The sequence below is a fragment of the Venturia canescens genome, chromosome 4 (assembly GCF_019457755.1).
Source record: "Venturia canescens isolate UGA chromosome 4, ASM1945775v1, whole genome shotgun sequence".
Classification (NCBI taxonomy): Eukaryota; Metazoa; Arthropoda; class Insecta; order Hymenoptera; family Ichneumonidae; genus Venturia; species Venturia canescens.
In genome coordinates, this window is record NC_057424.1 from 16359267 (window position 1) to 16377629 (window position 18363).

At 43.2% G+C, this 18363-nt stretch overlaps 1 long non-coding RNA gene across 10 annotated transcripts in view; it reads right to left on the minus strand.

The window, feature by feature from the left end:
- Positions 1-541: 541 nt before the first annotated feature.
- The window catches only part of LOC122409461 (uncharacterized), a 30564-nt gene continuing 12742 nt past the window's right edge, over positions 542-18363 (minus strand). For 4 of the 10 annotated variants that reach the window (XR_006260704.1, XR_006260702.1, XR_006260695.1 and 1 more), the window contains 5 exons: positions 15801-16046; positions 15152-15597; positions 10827-11067; positions 8722-8972; positions 7108-7542 (listed from right to left, as the gene is read on the minus strand). This is a non-coding gene — a long non-coding RNA (uncharacterized lncRNA). Of the gene's footprint in view, positions 1274-3887; positions 4095-7107; positions 7543-8721; positions 8973-10826; positions 11068-15151; positions 15598-15718; positions 16047-18363 lie in introns of those variants that run through there. The other 6 variants (XR_006260701.1, XR_006260699.1, XR_006260700.1 and 3 more) reach the window with 6 other exon arrangements.

Sequence of the window (18363 nt, forward strand, 5' to 3'; positions counted from 1 at the left end):
CGAGTTTCAAGACACGCTGTATTTAAAAAGACGATATATGCCCAGTTTGTTGTCGGCGTGTGACGCAAGCTTTCGAGAGAGGGAGACACAGAGGGTGAGCCACGTTCACTCCGTTGGTTTCCTGACAAACGTCAGGCACAGCTCGGCCTCCCGTCCAACGGATATGCCCTGCTCCCGTTTGCTGACTTTTCGTTCTCCCCACGACCCGGGGGAGGGAGGAGGAGGAATTCTGTATAACGGGTCCGATATGCTTTCACGCAGGGCAATCCCCCATCCGGATCCTCCATTTTATACGTACAACCCTATATGAGCTCCCACTCGCTCGCTCGGTTATTGAAAAAGAAAGAAAGCAAAAAAAAAGAAAAGAACAGAATGAAAAAACTAGAGGCAGAAAAAACATTACTGCCGCGATTTTTCTGGACGGATAACTCTCCGGGGGCGCAATAAAAACGGCCTAACCGGCCGGAAAAATGTCAGTTTCTTTTCGGATATCCAGACTGGAGAAACGATGAGAAACTACACGATCAATGTTTAGATAGGTTTATTTAAACGTTCTCTGCATTCAACTATCTGTGCATGGAAAATACTTTTTCAGCTATCCTCACTTTTTACTCCGTTATCCTGGCCATATTGTGTACGCACAAGTATATTGAATATCTGACAGCCTTGTGTTTTTCAACGATCCTCTAATTGTTTTTTTCCCTCTCTCCCCTTTTTTACGTCCTGTTCGCGTCTCAATGGGTTACTCGATACCTCGATTTTTTTCGTGACACGGAAACACTGTGTGTCATCAGTCTCTATACGCTTTGGTTAACCGATAACAAAGAGAAAAAATATGAAAAAAAAATTAGATAAACTTTCACGTGTGGTTCGAGTTGCCACGATGTTGGAAAAAGAAACGAGTCCGGAGGACACGACTTTCTCACAGAGAAACTATTTGAATAATAGAATATGACGAGACGGAAAACGTGTAAATTAATTTTCTTCCTTCCCACCGCTTCACGTACGCCGGTAGAAATTCTAATGTGACCAATGGGCAACGGGGAGTCCCGTAACTTTAACGACATCGCTCTCTTGGAACGAGCTCCAAAAGTTCGGTACACCCATAAATAATTCATTTTAGATGGTGGCCGCTGGCGCTCCATCCAACGACGTTAATCCGTCAGTTAATGCGTTCCCATCTTTTCCACCAGTTTTTTCCTCCACTCCTCCTCCTCCTCCTCCTTCGGTAAGCCGAGGCGTCGAAGTGAGACCTGGAGATGGCGGATCTCTCCTGCAAACGTGAAAAATATCAGATACACGAATCTCCGGAACCATCTTTCATGGCGCTCAGGAGCGTGGCCAGTTACCACAACAAGAGGAAGACCTACGTCAACGTTAAATCTTGGAGATTACGGCGTCGAAAGGAGAAGAGGATGAGCGAGGGGGACTAACACGGCCGCTGTTACACGAGCAAACTACGCCTTCGACATTTTTCTGCGTTACTGATGCTCCCCTTCCTTCCAACTCGAGCCACACGAAACCCTTTTTTCTTACACGTTCGTATATATTCCTCCACGTTAATATCTGTTTTTTCTTAATATCCAGCGTCGTCGTGGGATGAAATACAGTTGGACAACCGGCGAAAGACACTCGCTCTCTTGTTCATACGTTCTTTCGACGGAGAAGGTCGCCAGGACCACAATTATTCTCTCACAACGAATTTATGGACACAAAGAAGGATTTTCTTGCAAGCTCTCCTCCTCGTGTGTATACTTATATTTCGTTCTCTCTCTCTCTCTCTCTCTCTCTTTCATACACTCGTAGAAACTTTGCCCACATTGTCTCACACTTTTCCCGAGTTCCTCTACGAATCTCTGGCAAAAACCCCGTGCCCTTTCCCCCGGAACTCCCTCCTCGTCCCTTCCGCCCTCTCGTTACTTTTCTAACCCACCTCTTTTCTACTCTACTCGCGCGCGGGTGTTCTTCTCGTTTTCTGCAAATTAATAAAGAGCCCGGATACTTAGCGGCGTTATTCTTCTGCTTTTTTACTCTCGTACTATTTTTTTTTTCTTAAGAAACGCCGCGGTCGTTTTCTTTCCTCATTTCTACGGCTCTCCTTAACCTCTTTTCTGGCCGACTTCTCTTTCACGAAGAACGCGATAATGCTGACGATTTATTCAAACATCTGTAAAGTGGAGACCACCGTAATTATTCGGATTTTCCCTTACGAGGATGAAGATAATTTCGATTTCGAATTCGAATCTGGACTCGCGATATCGGAATGTTGAAAAACATTTAATTCAAAACGAAAAAGGTCTGATGATGAGATTTCTGGAGAATTGGAGAGGTGGAAATACATAAATCGACAAAAAGTTTCTTTCAATCGGTTTTGTTCATTTTTTGCGACCTCTTTTCCATCAATATTTCTCGAGTGGACCACGACGTATAAAAGGGGCGGCGGCTGGATGGAGGGGAGGCGAACGTCGTATGGCCAAAGAGTTGGTAAATCGATGTCGATGGAGCCTGATGGTGGAATTTTTATGAGATAGCCCAAATAGAAAATCGGGCCGCTGAGAAATGCTCTCTCTCTCTCTCTCTCTCTCTCTCTCTCTCTCTCTCTCTTTCTCTCTTTCGCTTTTTCTTAGAAGCAAGTACATTCTTGGGGCAATATAATCGAAAAGAATTTGAGAAAACGGCGCAATCGTTGTTTTTTCTCTTTCTCGTTCTCTCTTTTTTGTTCTTTTCCACTTTTATTTTCCTCGTCGAACTCGAGTTTCTCGATTCTTTAAAATTTCTTGCTTTCCCTTCCCATTCCTCGCTTTCTTACTTCAACATATCGATATTCAAAACTGTGCCTTTACCAGCAACTTGAGCGATAGAGATCTACCTCGTCGACTCGCACGATCGAGCTTTCGTGAAGAAAACTTGGCCTCCCTCGTGACTCCCCCTCTTTTTTAAGACAAAGCACTCCTTATGCGGGAACCCCGATTGATAAAGCCTTCCGAATTCCCAGTAAGAAAGGAAAAGATTTTCAAGATATTTGACTTTCGCAAATCGAGATCGAACCGAACCCCCATATTTATACGATTACAGCCTTTCCAAATGAAAATTCATCACAGTATGGTTGATATTCAAGAAACTGAGATTCCCGGAATCGTCTTCTGAAGAGAAATAATTCGACAGATAAATGTTGACACCGATCATCGAAATGGAATTTAAAATTTGTTTTTGTGTACAATCTTTTAATGAAACTCCACTATAAATGCGAAGTGGGAAATGTCATCAAGTTTAACTCGAAGTTTCGAGCTGAGAATAGAAGAAAAAATCTTTCGAGTCTATTCACAGAATCAGCGATGCAGAGAAAACAACGAGGCACCGTTTCGCGATTTAGCCTCTCTCTCTCTCTCTCTCTCTCTTCAATCTCTTCTCTCATTCCAACTGCGTTTGTACTGCGCCTTTGAACGTTATACGTGGCTAGGAGCCTCTTCCATATTCCGGCATGTGCAATACGAACGAGAGCCACGGACGGAGGGGGGGAGGAGAGCAAGAGCGAGAAGAAGAGACTGCAGAAAAGCCCGCAGACCTGAACTCACTTCCGTTTCGCGATAAATCTCCGAGTCTAAACGTAAAAGCCAGCAATAAATAGCAGCGGAATCGATAGCGATGCGGGGCTCTGAGAGGAGAGGAAGAACGAAGAGAAAATAAGAGAAACAGAAGAAAGATGAAAAGAAGAAAAAGAGAGGGAGAGTGTAGAGAATCTCGAAGCAGAAAGCAAAATGAGGATGAATGAAAGAGCAACATGCACAGGGGCAAAGGACAGATGGGATTTTGCTCTTTTTTTTGGGTCGATCAACCCTTTCGTGTTCGAAAAAAACGTGAAAAAAGAACGGAGCAGCGAGACTGACCTGTATACTTAAACGAGTCGAACGATGGATTCCCTCATCTACTCTGTTTCCACCCCCGGAAGTAATAAGGGCTGCATGCTTTTCGCGTCATTCGTTTTTCCTCGCTTCATCTCTTTCCTTCCTCCCCTCTGCCTCGTTCCCGCTCGCTCATTCGTATTTTTTTTCTACGAAACTCACACTCGGTCACCAAAATAATCAGTCGAATTCCTAAAGAAGAATCGAGGAAAAACAGGTCTCGTGCATGTTATAAAGTAGGACACAGCGCGTTCAATCATGCATACGTCCCCGCGAGCGTCTGTGCTCGGAGATGCATTGAACGTTGGATGTGGAACGTGTGCACAAAAAAGCAGCAACCCCTCGTGAAAAATGGGACGGAACGATTAAAAGGAATTTTCAGTCATTACGATCAGATGGGCTGAGATTTGCGTTTCGAACAGGTATGAATGACAGTTGAACACGACGAAGATGATTCTTTTATATGGAAAATCAACGAGTGTCAATGTGGAATGAAAAGATGAATTGACGTTTTTTACCCCTTGAAGTTCGATGTTTATTTTAGATTATCATCAATTAAGCATTCTCGTTCATCGTTTGAGGAACCTATTCGACTGGAATGTGTAGTCAGAATAAGTTAAATAACGAGCCACGTTTCTTAACGTCGAGTGAGAATATATCTTGAAAAAGAATTTTGAAAATGTACGAATCGAGTTAAATTGGGAATGTATAGCGATGTAGCAAGCCAGGAGGGGGTTGAATTTAATACCGCGAGCAGGGCTAGAGAACGATGGAGAGGGAGTGAAGCGAGGTTGGTCGATGGTCAAGCCAGCATGAAATACGAGGATTCCGTATTTGGAGGGGAAGGGTTGAGGAGGATAAAGGGAACGGATGGATGGACCGAGAGTAAACGAGGGTGAGAGAGATGGAGAGCGAGAGGTGGGCGATGGAGGGTGTGAGAGAGATTATTGGCGTGATACGAGGGGTTGCCGAGCCACATGATTACCAATCGCTTCCGATCAGCTCGATCGTCTTGCTCGTTCGCGTTCTCCTGCTCCAGCCCCGTTTATCCAACCCGGTTGAGCCCCCGGCACAGCTACTGAGCAGCATCTCAACATCCCCTTAACCTCTCCCCCCACCGCCCCTTTCACCCGCTTCATCCTCGGCAAGCTCGATGGCCAACGCTCCGGAACTTCCTCGCGCATATAAAACTTGCCCGCCGTCGTCATCGTCGTCGCGTTTTTCTCTTTTCCACTCACTCCCAGCATCCCTACTACGCTCTTTTTCTCCCAATTCCGCGAATAATATCTCAGACGATAAACAGAATCCTTGGACCACTTTCCGGTGTGCCATACCTCCGCGTCCCGAAGCCCCTTTCCTCATCATGATATCTCGAGATGTGGAAGTTGGAGAAAAAATGGGAGAAGAAAATTTAAACGCTCTACGAACCTTCGGAGAGAGAAGTTGGAGCCAGAAATTAAAGGACACTTGAGAAAGTCTGTTCGAAAGAAAAAATGGTGGGTCTCGAGCTAGTCCACGATGGACATCCCCTTGCCAACCTCCCCACGGGCTCCATTGAATCCTTAAATGAACCAATATCAATTTAGCTATCCTTAAGGCTGCCATTATACCGGAGCAAAGTACCTGGATCCTCGGCGTTTCCGTTTGATATATTCGGCACTTTTGGACAATAGCGAGTGGCCTTTCGTGGCTTTGCTCGAGATAATTCATGTGAAACGGATTTGTAGTTGTGGAGGACAGCGGGGCGCGATAATTCACGGTTGAAGGTGTTGCTTGCTACTGCTAGAATGTTACCGCTGTCCTGCACTGGATGAGCTTCCCTTCTGATCTACACCACCGAACTGTACTTCCCGTCTACCTCCCTTTCGCTCTCTCCCGCTTTACAACTGTCTATATCTCCCTGCTAGTTTCTCGTTCACAGAGGTCAGGGCTCAGGGAACACGGGAGCGCTCTCCGGCGTGTGGAAATTATTGGGTGACGGCAATCGGAGTAATTGCTGGCACGATCGATTCACGTGCCTCCTTACCCTATCCGGTTCCTCTCACCCTCCTATCATCCTCGCCCTTCCTTCCTGCTTCTCTCTCTCTCTCTCTCTCTCTCTCTCTTTCCCTCGCTCTCCCATTCGGTAAATGGTGTGTCCGCAAAGTCATGTTTACGATTCACACACTGACTGAATCGGGGCATTCTCCAGAGTGTAAAGTCCTCGCCCATTTTCTTCGACCTCACGCAGTTGCGTGTGACGCTTTCGCTGCGTGGAGCGCAGCGCCGCGACACGCCTGCGCAGCTACTTTTTATCTACGCGCTCGAGTCGCTGCGTGTCTCTAATTCCATCACACTTGGCGAACGGTGCATCACTCACACAGAAATGAATAAAAACTTGTCTTGTTCAGATGTGAGCTTTCGACTGTTTGAACAGAGCTGTCAGCACACGCTGTGCAACGTCACTATCTCCGGATCCCTGAATCTAAGATCGCATCGGACTTACTGACAAGACCAACGTTGAGCATCACTCCTCACCGTTCGCGATGGAATAGTTTCTCAGTCCCGTCGAGACCTTAACATCCGTGCGATGATTAAATTGATGGTGTTCCGGGCTAACCAAACTCCCAGAACTCTCGAAATGTTTTGTCGGACGCCATAGATTCGTTGGCACACCTGCATCCACTCCTGAGCTCAAAGAATTACGCGAGATCTCGAGTCTTTCGGAATTTCGAAGGTATATGAACGAAATTGGAGTGGAAACGCGTTTCTAATGTTCACAAATATTCAACTTGAGTGCGGATCCCCATCAAAATTTTTCTCTTCCCAGTTCCGAGGAATATTTTTCAATTCTACTCGCACTAATTGGAATTTTACCCTCAGCAATAAATTTTGATTGAGTAGCATTGAAAAACTAGCTCAACTAGACTAATAAGAAATTTTTGCTGCATGTCCAATTATTATGCAAATTCAGGTTCATGGAAATATATGCCAAGGTACCTTAACGTATACATTCGCGTATGCATATTTTTTCTGTTTTTTGCTTTCCCTCTCTCCCACTTCGTACATACTGGAGAACGAGTCTCGAGACCAAAATACTGGAGGCTGTTAAGGACGGAATGATGGATACTCGAAAAAGCGAACACTCGATTCCGTTTCGATGCTTTCACTCTCGTTTGGATAAATATAACGAAGTCGTTGAAACGTTTCTTTTTTCTTTGCTTTATTATATAATATTCGAAATGTTATTTCCTTGACCCTGCAACTCGGCGAAAACTCGACGATGTTTTATCATTTAACTTACGTAGAGTTTCACCTAATTTACAATTAACGTCGACCTAGTTCCTAACGTCTACTCGGACGAGCGTAATACCAAGCAACATTTGAAACGAAGTTGTGTTTACAGCTCTTTTCCACCTAAGAACTTTCGTTTCAATATAAATATGTTGACCCGACTCTTTCGCGTCTTATAACCTGGGGACGCGTGTCGAAGTTGCAAATTTATCTTGTTAGGGGACACGCCCGCGTCCACTCGTTAGTTTTTCTTCAATTTTTTACCAGCGCTATAACGAATCTCTGTACTCGCTCAAGTATTCAGAAAAAGTGGGAAATACGAGGAGAACCACGCCCAACACTAAGGGTCAACGAGAAGACCAGGAAACTGGAACAAAAATCCTCGTATAAGGCAAGCGTTAAATTGGGGACCAATACATGGAACTTGCGACCAAATGTTTGATAGCTGCACAATTTTTTGAGGTGTGTCAACTGAGGAATTCAAATTGCTATTATCAGTTTAAGTTAATTATTTCAAGCATGATTCTTCGGATGTTAATGTTAATGCTCTCATTCGTTCCAATCGAAATTGATTATATTTGATGAATTTCAGTCTCTCCGGGTTATTAATCTGGGAATTTTAAAATCAGTAAATACCCTCACAGGAAGAAATTTAAATAGAAAATGGAAAATTCTCGGTCGTTCCTACGGTTCGAGCTGCTTCACTATCTCCCTCTTTTTCTCTTCCTCCGTCCCTCTCAGTCGTTTGATTTCTCGCTATGTAGTTCGTGTTAGTAGAGGAACGGGACAAATGTCATATCACGAAACTTTTCCCTGTATATATAATGGACGGAATGCTAAGTTTAATTATATTTTGAACTTTGATTATAAGCGTCACTGTCAAGGCCTCGAAAGTTACGATCTCTGGCATGATTTTTTCTCCCTTTGTCTCGCGCGCTCTCTCTCTCTCTCTCTCTCTTTTCTCGTTTTCTCCTCACTTTACTGAGAACGGTGGACTCTCGAAACTTGGAGTAGGTCGATTCAGGGAAGGAAAACCATAGCCAGAGTCCTTTTCTATCGCTAGTTAAAGAAAGTCTGGTATTACTGTTTTTTTCTCTTGCTCCCAGCACAATATGAATTTGCCAAGCAATTTTCCTGGCTTATAGAAACCTTAATCCCATCTCGTGTAAGTGAAGTAGATAAAGTCATGTCAGAACAGACATACGTCGTTTCGAGGGGTGGTTTTGTTCGAGAATACGTGCTGGGGCAGATTGTATGTTGTATCTAAAGAGCTGAGGAGCAAGTGGCAAGATCCGGGTTGTAGGATTTCAACCTGAAAATATCTCTCGTACCGCGGTAAACACCGGGAGGCTCACATAACTTCCTCCTTGTTTCTTTAAAATCGCTATTCTTCGAGAGTACATGTGTTATACGGGGCGGGATCAAAAGAGACAGGGTGGAACGATGGTGAACAAGAAAAAAAGTGGAATAAAGGAGCAAAGCTACAGGCAGCGATCCTGCCAAGAGAGACGTGTGCACGATAAAGGTACCACGAAGTTTTCCATACCTGTGAAGATTATTCTTTCCTGTGCATACAGGGTGTTTAAGAAATTATCATCGAGCTGAGGAACCGTCAGGATGAAAGCTTCAAGGAACTTTCTTCTTCGATGCACCGTTGATTAAATTTTTCACGAAGGTCTTTCAGACGTCCTCTCCAAGTAGTGAACCAAGTGAGCTTTTTATCCTTCGCCCTCCTCTTTTCACGGACAATGGAGAGCCTTCGACATCACTCATAAATCGATATCTTCATGATGATACCTGTAATCAAACAATAACTGGATAATTTTTTTTCAAAGCCTTCAAGATTCTCGTACACTATAAATTGGGAGGTCACATTATGAGACGCGCTGTACACGCGTGCATATATATTAGGGGGATGCTTCGGTGACATATTCATGAGAGGAACAGGAGCAGGAACTCGCTCGCGAGCTTCTTTCTGTGGCGTTACTGGAGCAAATTTTGGGGAAGGGGAAAAGGTGGAGGAAACTTCATGTTTTATGCATTGCCAACGGAGGGGGAGGAACTTTTGTTACCTATTGCGATACACACGTACCAAGACGAGGGAATAAGCATACTCACTTTTACTCTACCTATGCGAGCTATACGAGTATTTCATTTTTCTACGTTTTTTTTCCTAGTGAGTACAATGCTTGACTATACACCTTTGAAACAAATGCAAACAACGTCGAGTATCGCGAAACACCCACGAGAACAGCCCCTCGAGCCCTGGCTGCCTATAACCTCATTTCGTATATAATATAGTATAAATATGTACCTACGTCCGGCATACGTCTGGTAAACAAAAAAAAATTGAGAAGAAATATGCAAATAAGTTGAAAAGTGAAAGAGGAAAATGAAACTGAGCTATTCACATATTTTTTAACTTCCCGACTGAAAATAAATGACGCAAGAAAAGCGGGAAACCTCTGGAGACCGAAGAGACAAAAATTGGTCGAATTAATCGATGAGGAAAAAAGATTTAGCTTGGAAAGATAATAGAGGGAAGAAAATAAAATTCTTTTACCCAGAAGCCAGAGGAAACTACTGTTTACGAATGTTTACGGTGTTTTTCCATGACGTATGTACATAAAACGTTAACCCAGGATAACAGAGAGGAAGAGCGAAAGAGCGAACCAGATATTTGCGAGGTGAGTTATTAGATCAGCAAGATTGACGAATAAAACTGAACGATAATATCAATATTTGAACGTTAATATGTCACCCTGAGATTCCCTATATTTTTCCGCACCATCCGTACAGATATAGATACGTGTGTGCATAAGTTTATCGTACTGTCTCTGGGCACGTCCCTTTGCTCAAACAATAAAGCGATTCTAGTTCATCCCTCGAGCTCGTAAATTGCTCTACTTTTCGTGCGCAAAAAATTTCTCAATTTTCTTTTTGCCCTCTTCTCCGTTTTTCTTTTTTAACTCATTTTAGTTCAAACAAAGCGTTGGAGGACATTTTATTTTAGGGTAAATTTACTAAAAGAATGGAGCGCATAATTAGTAGGAAAGGCGGACGAAATTATCTCGTAAATTGTACGAAAAAAAAAATGGAAACATTTTTGATCTAACGAAATGAGTACGAAACATAAATAAAATTGATAAAATAGGAAAACAAATTCGAAAAAAGTACGCGTTCTAGCATGTCGAGAAACGCGTTTGGCCCACGTGGCTCGTTGCCAATCGAGCCAAAGTGGCCCCGGAACAAGCGACATTCGGCAATCGAAATTCTCCCTCTCTTTTGCTCCCTTTCGGACGTATATTACCATGGAGCTCTTTGCTCTTTTCGCTTTTTGCAGCAATGTCTCCCGCACCTCGCAGACTTTTCTAGAGCGCGAATCCTCGGCCGACTAATTGGTCGTGAAACGTTTTAATCACCCCCTCGCGGTTCGCTACTTTACCTGTCTCTCTTCCCTCTCCGACCCTCTTTTTCCTCTTACTCTCTCTCTCTCTCTCTCTCTCTTTATTTCTTTTTTCTGCAGAAAAATCACGACACGTTAACGTTCGTCGAGGCTCGCCTGTGCCGACAAAATTTCTGTCATCAGCCATCCTTTTCTCGCAACGTATATTCATCTCCGTGCAACGAATTCTCCCTTCATTTACCCACCGAATAATACGACGAGTCCTTGAAAAAGTATCTCTCGCGCAAAAGAAATTCAAACTCCGAAAACGCACACTCAGGTACCCCCATGGAAGGGCCCTCGAAAACCTTTTTCGGTGTCGAATAAACCAGCCAGAAAATCGACGAAACAATGAGAGTAGAAACTTGTCGTTGACCCATAAATTCGACAACTTTCTCCGTTGTATCGAGCTTTTGTACATCTACATTATTCATAAATCAGGCGAATCTGTAAAAAAAAAATGGACAGACTTACTCATATACATATTTACGTATTTGTTTTGCATAAATACTCATGATTATTAAATACACATTAAAGTATATGAGTGATTTATGAATTATCATATTTTGAATTTTGCAAATCGTGGCCTCTCGCACACTATTAGAGAAATAGCGAGTTATACGATTTCACACACCAACGTATAACATAAACAGAGGTATTGGGAAAGAGAAGAAGAGAGCGTTGCTCACCGATAAATTTTATCGGATCGGCAGGCCATCCAGAGCAATATACGTGTAATAGTGAACCCAACTATAGAATGACAACGGTTTTGTAAGCGTTCCGATTACCAATTTTCCTATGGATGTGTACGTATACGTACATAAAAATACACGCACATACGAGCTTACGTGGTGGACTTGGTCTGCGTGTGATCTCCCAGAGATAGAAAAGGGAGAGAAAACAGAGAAAGAGAGAGATAGAAACGAGAAACACGTCCCGTAAATTAAATCCTCGCTATCGAAACTGGACGCACCGCCGGGAATGATAATTCGCCCCCCTCCCTCCTGCGTTTCCTCATCCCGGACTATGTACGCGTTTGTACCAGGACACGCATGGAAATTTATGCGAATTACTTTGGTCCCTGGATCTCTCTCTCTCTCTCTCTCTTCCCCTCTATCTCTCACTCACACAACTTTTCCTTCTCTCTCTTCCTCCATGGCTGTTTCTCTTGCTCACGACTCAGCCGTATTTATTATAAAATCTACTGCCGCAACCACCTCGCTGCATGTATGTATGGCTAATTACGAAATCCGAGAGGATTTTTTGGTTATACAAATAAGTCCCTTTACTTGGCTTCGCTCACTAACGCTTACGCGAGACAGTTACACAGGGTGCTTGAATTCGCGTCAGGACGCATTTGTGAAATTTGTGAAATCGAAGGCTCCGAAACGGAAATTTTTTACATAGAAGACGAAATAATATTTGCTCAACGCTGCTGTATTTTCGGCTGTAATTGGTCGTATGTAACTACGTCTTCAACAAGGCAGCGGAATCTACGGAGTTGCGAACGTTTGAATTGAAATATTATTTCAGGAATCAGCTTGCGATCATTGAAACTCCGATCCGACGCGAAGATTCTTCTGTGGAAATGCAATCCTGGAAAAAAAAACTCTGTTTTGAGTGAGAAATAAGAAGTGAAAGAAAAAAATCTGATAAAGGTGAAAATATATGCGCATGCGAAATTTCCGAATGCGCCGAATAAAAATGAGAGAATTCGGATAAATCCTGGTTCCCGAACGATTCTCGTCTCGACCCTGCAGATATTCCAACAATAGTCTCTATCCCCGCAATCCCGAACTTTCTATACTCAACGATTCATCTGATATTCAGATTTACGAGAAAAAATTAGGTGAATCAAAATGGAGATTGTATCGAACGCGGTGATTTCACGAGGTGAAAGCAAAATTAATTATTTTAATGAGTACAAAATTTAATATGTAAATGACATTTATTTCAACATTCGAGCAAGCATTCCCTCGCGAAAAAACTCCATGAGAGAAAAGACCTCACAGGGAGGCTGCAGGCGCTCCTCGTCTCTTCAGAGGAAAAGGCTTACGCTCGAACCGCCTAACGGACTTCCTACGATCTTCATATACAGTTATTTGGTGCAGCAATGCAGCGAAGTCTTTCGTCGACAAATCATATATTCTGTCGTCCCTCGTAAAATAATCGTCGATAACGGAATCGAAGCCAATTGATAGAGGTTGCAACGGAATGGAGAAATGGGTACGGAAATTTGTGATAAAGGCTCGAGACACATGGGAAGTGGGTCATGACGAAGAGCAGTCAAAGGGTGCAGGGAGAAGATCGAGCTGAGCTCGAAGGGAGAAAAGAGAGGGACAATTCTAAGAGGGAAACGAGGCCACAAGCTCCAAGTGGAATCTAACTTTGGCTCCGAACAAACTTGTCTCTCTCTCTCCATCCTACCAATTTTCCCCATCCGTTCCTCTCCCCGGCTCTTCCAAGTTGCCGTATCACAAAAAGGACAGAGAAACTGCATTGTAATTCGCCGAGATGCTTATATTCTCAGGGGTTCGCCTGTTCTGCTGGGGTGACTTTGTGTCTTTTACCATTAAAATCTGGCCCGCTTACCTTTTCCGGTACTGAGACTTCATCCTCTGCCTTTTTTATTCCCTACTTTTCTTCTTTACTTTCTATCCCTTCACGAAAGAATGAGTAGAACCTCACGATCCGCAATATTTCAATCCCCCATTCAAGTTATCCTCTTATTCTGCAACAATATAGATATCTGAACATACGACCAAAGCAGGAAAAACCCGATGACTTTTCATGTCTGCCTCAAAATTTCAACGATCAGCTATTTTAGGAGCAACGAGTGTCGTTCGAAATCCTAGCAAATTCGCTACGAAGCTTTTCTTTCAAAACCAGCCTTATATTCCGAGCAGAGATTGCTCGAAGCGTTAGAAACGGTTTTATTTGAACGTCACTGTATACGTGTGGAAGTAAATTAATCTCTACACTTGAGTTCAGCGCGCGTGCTCTTTACCATTCACGGATACCTCTCTAGCTCTAACCAACTTCCGTCGAACCACCATCGCGAATTCCACTACAAGAATTTCGTAAATTTCCCTACCCTCCCCATTCTATACCGTTGAGGAAACTCATCATCAAAACCATCCTCTCTATGCAATCATCTTCCCAAAACTCTCGCTCCCCCGATTTTGCCTTGGAGCCACAATATGTTTCGTTCCAAGTTTCATCGTTTACCGAATCTTCGATAAACAACGAAACAATAGCTGGAGCAATGAGGAGATAGAATCATCATTGTCGTCTCACTATCAGCAAAGTACACCCTCATATAAAATCGATTAGCCAGTGAAATCAGGCGTTGTTTTACTGTGTTAATGATTAACGATCGATCTGCACTCGCCGGAATGGGTAAGCCCCCGATGGACTTGACAGCTATTTTAATTGACGCGTGTAACGCGTCGAACCTCGTTTCCGCGTGTGTAAACGTTTTAGTGGTCTGTTCAGTTCGTACATGAGTGACAATTCTCGTTTGAGTAGAGAAATGAGAGCATTGAACACGAGTTTCAGGTTTACCTGTAATCGACAACGAATACAAGGGAACAACGAAGCCGAAAATTTGGAGTAAAGGGGGCGGAATTACTCGAACAGTGGAAAAAGACATTCGACTAGGGTCCTGTCACTGATTTTTCTCCATGAAAATAATGATTTTTGAAAAATTTCCAAATTCAAGCATCCACGTTGCTTGTAAACGTCTCGGAATTTCGATTTCTATGAAGGGCTATCATGAGGCGGATCGAGGAAAGTTATGACATCACGTGACACAGAGAATATTGTATGAAACATTATAAGCAGTGTCAAGAGGGTCGAAAGGGTTGACGGTGGAATAGGAGGGTAAAGAGAGTAAAGGGTTGAAAAGGCCGTCATAGCGTGAGAGTCATTAGGGCAAGCCTCCAGCAATTCGGTCCTCAAAATTTAGCAAGTATTAACGTGCTAATCAAAATGTGTCTGGAAAGTTTAAGTGTTATGTCTCCGCAATACTATATACGAGGTTCCTCTGAAAAGAGACTCGGTGTAGCTATAGACAGCCCTGGGACGCATTTAAGAGATGTTTTGTTCCCGTGATAACGAGGGAAAAGCATGATTTTCGGGTATCTCGTCGTTCAACTACGATCCATTATCATCCATCCTCATTTTTTCATCTACCCTTGTCCAACGAACGATTATGGGGTTGTGTGTCTTTTGAGACCTTTTTTAGGATCTCTGTCCCTCGAAACTCGAGCGAGGGGCGAAGAGGGAAGAGGGAAAATCGTGAGCGAGAATGAGAATATACGTGAGAAGAAGAAAAAAGGATGTCGGGGATGGCGGACCTTGCGGTTGGTGGTCCAAATCAACCCCTTTCCCCTTCCGTCCGCTGCCCTAACGTGCTCTTCCTTCCAACTGCCTCCCTCCTTCTGATCCCTCTCGCCCTGCCAACACCGCAACTACATCGATCCACATTCCACACTTTAACCCCTTTACTACAACCCTCAACGGCACGTACCATTCCTTCAATCTTGCATCCCCCTCTCGCTAGCTCTCTCACACTCTTCTGGTATAGTCGACCGAGACCATCAGCAACCTCGCCAACAAACCGAAGCGATTCTCTCACGTCTTCTCCTCATCTTGTTCCCCATCTTTCTCCCTCTCTCTTGCTCGTCATTTCCCCTTCTCACTCGTCTTCTTCCTCGTACATCAGAATCTCCAAGAGCCGCGGGCGTCGCGAGATATTTGCCTTTCAGGAATCCTACCTTGTCATCCTCCATCTTCGTCTTATTCCTCTTATAAATCTTCCTTCCCCTCCGTCCCTCCGCTTCCGTTTGACTACATATACGAAGCATCCATAGTCTATTTCGCGTTGAATTAAGAGCTCCCAATTCAGTGATAATTGAACGTGAAATTAAACAGGTGGCGCGGTGGAGGCGGTGGATGCGAGGTCAAAGAGACTTCCTGCAAAATGAATCAGTAAATTTTAATCAACCACTGTATCTCGCGTATGCACAAGGACGTTGACCCGGAAAATTCAGTAAATATTGGCTAAATAATTCATCTGCTACGAAAGTAGAATTACGTTTTGCGGCTGAATTTGCATGAAACGTTCCTCACCGAAGTTGGAATAGTGCGTGAATCTTTGGCAAGTATTTTCGACTCACCGCGAAATTCTCTCTCCCCTTTCTCTCGTTTTCGTCGTACTTCGACGCTGCACCGTCATATGCGACGAGAAATACATTCGATTTTCCCCTCTTATTCCAAATACGTTTCCGTCATCTTTCACGTGAGCGTGAAAGAATTATCCGAATGACTCCGGGGGATTCCAAAAATTCTCTCATATTTCGAGATACTTTGAGAGACAAGCTACGGCTGGGGGTACGGCTGAAGCGAATGGTCCGTCATCTCGACTGCGAAGAAATACCATTTTATTAGTATGTGCTTGAGAACGTACGGCTCATATCGACGATCCGAGCAATATCTTCATGGCTGAGAATCAGAAGAGCGCATTCAATTTCTGCCAATGTAAATTCAAGTTTCTTTGCACAGAAGGTTCACAAGACCAAGTATTGCGACGTCATGGCTTGAGTTATAAAATGACCAGCGATTATTCTTGTTTATACATTTCAAATGCTACGATGTTTACATACACTCGTGTGATTTTGAATTCCTTATGCAATGATATTCAAGAAGTTGATTTATTATTTAAAGCACCAGTTCGAAACGGATATTCGGTTGGACAGAACGAATACAATACGCTTCAAGAAATGTTTTTCAATTTACGAAACGTTTTGCTCAATAATATATATTATAGTCGTTCACAATAGTAAAGGATGCGGTTGGTATAATGAGCGAGAACTCTGGTTTATGCGATGGTTTCTAAAGAAAGTCGACTACGGTCGCAAATATGGGGGAGAAGATTAATATCTTTGCATCAAATGAAAAAATCATATCTAACCGAGCATAAGTCACTCATAGAGGTACGAAAAGTGAGCGAATCGGAGCCTCCATCTCTTACGCGAAAGAAAGTATGAAGCGAAATCAGTGAACGGAATGAACAAAAATGCGTAATGAACGTTTCAAAGGAGCGAGTTAAACTGAAAATTTTTGCCTTCTAAGAAATCGCTTCGAAATAATAGAAAAAAAATTGGACATGGTCCTGAAACTTTTGGAAATTTCTTCTAAAGATTATATGTCTATGTCACAGTCTATTGAGATCTGTCAACGAGTCTCTGCTTGCATCGTCTTATTCATCGTACTTTTCTTCTTTCTCCTCTCCAAGGCTCTTCTCCTATCCAATATTCTTCGAGCCGCCTCTCTCATCCCCACGACCGTCATTTTCGTCTCCGGATACATATAAAACTTTGAAAAGTAAGGCATTGACCTAAATTTCATAAAAAAACGGTTCAAGAGAGTTTCTCTGTAGTCGAGGATTCCGCATAGCATTACCACTCTCGAAATCCAATACAAATATACTTGCACGATATTATTATTATTAGTATTATTATTATAGACAGTATGCCACTCATCTCGTATCTGCGAAAGTTTATGACCTCCCTTTCCCCTCGTACTCACCCTCTCGCATATGTTTTTTTTTCTCTATCGTCAACGGGAAGAAATTGCAAAATAAAACTGAATATAAAACCACTCGAACATACGGGCATCCTTTCCCTCCCCCTCTCCTTCTCTTGCTCCCCGTCTCACTACTTTTTCTCTGTTCTTCACTCAAACTATATCATTCTATGTTGATACTTCAGTACGCCCAAACCCGATCAAACTTTATTGTCCCGACATTCTGAGGCACACTTTATCGCGCTTTCGTCTCGTCGCTTTTCCTTCTTTTGCTTCTTCTTCGTTTTCTTTTCTGCTCTCTTTTCCGTTCTTTCTTTCCTTCTCCTTCCTCCCAAATCGTCCTGTGAGTGACTTATAGTAACGTCCTCTATCTCCGACCTGTCTGTAAGCTAAGAAAATCGGCCCTGATCCTGATACTTTGCTTCTTTTTCTCTTCCCACGCCCTGATTCCTTGTTTCTTTCTTTTGTCTCGTAGATCGATTTCGAACGCAGAGCGAATTGTCGAAAGAATTGCAAGGACCAAAACGAAAGCTCGGAAACACTTTCCCCCCCTTTATAGAGACATCAAAATATATAGATCAGCCAAAGGAATGGAGATGACAAATAGAGAAAAGCGCAATTACTGAAACGTCTGAAATCCCTCTCCCTCCCTCCCTTTGTCGTCCTTGTGCCTCTGTTTGCTGCGATATCTTATTGCGTGCTTGAGAAATCGATTCTGGAGCTCTTCGAGAGGTAACTTAAACAGAATGAACAGAAGAACGATTGCGATCCTCAAGTGGGAGCCTCTTGTACCATCTATTTGGAATGATGCAAGTCACAGACAATAAATAGCTCAAATCGTTAAAATCCCATGCATCTGTACACGGCCATGCCATCCTTCCTCTCTCCCTCTCTCTCTCTCTCTCTCTTTCTTCTCCTTCTCTCCAGGTCTCGGCGTTATTCTGTCGAAATGAAATACAGATAAACTATTAGAGGCTAAGAGCTTGAATAATTCAGATGTTTTCACCGTTCGGAATACAATTTTTCATTACACCTACCAGTTCTCAAGCTTGAAATGATTCGATGGACGCGAGTGTACTTCTTCTGTTTCTGCACCAGATAATATTTCCATGCACCGAGATAATATTTCAACTCCGATGGCAGAAATCGACAGCT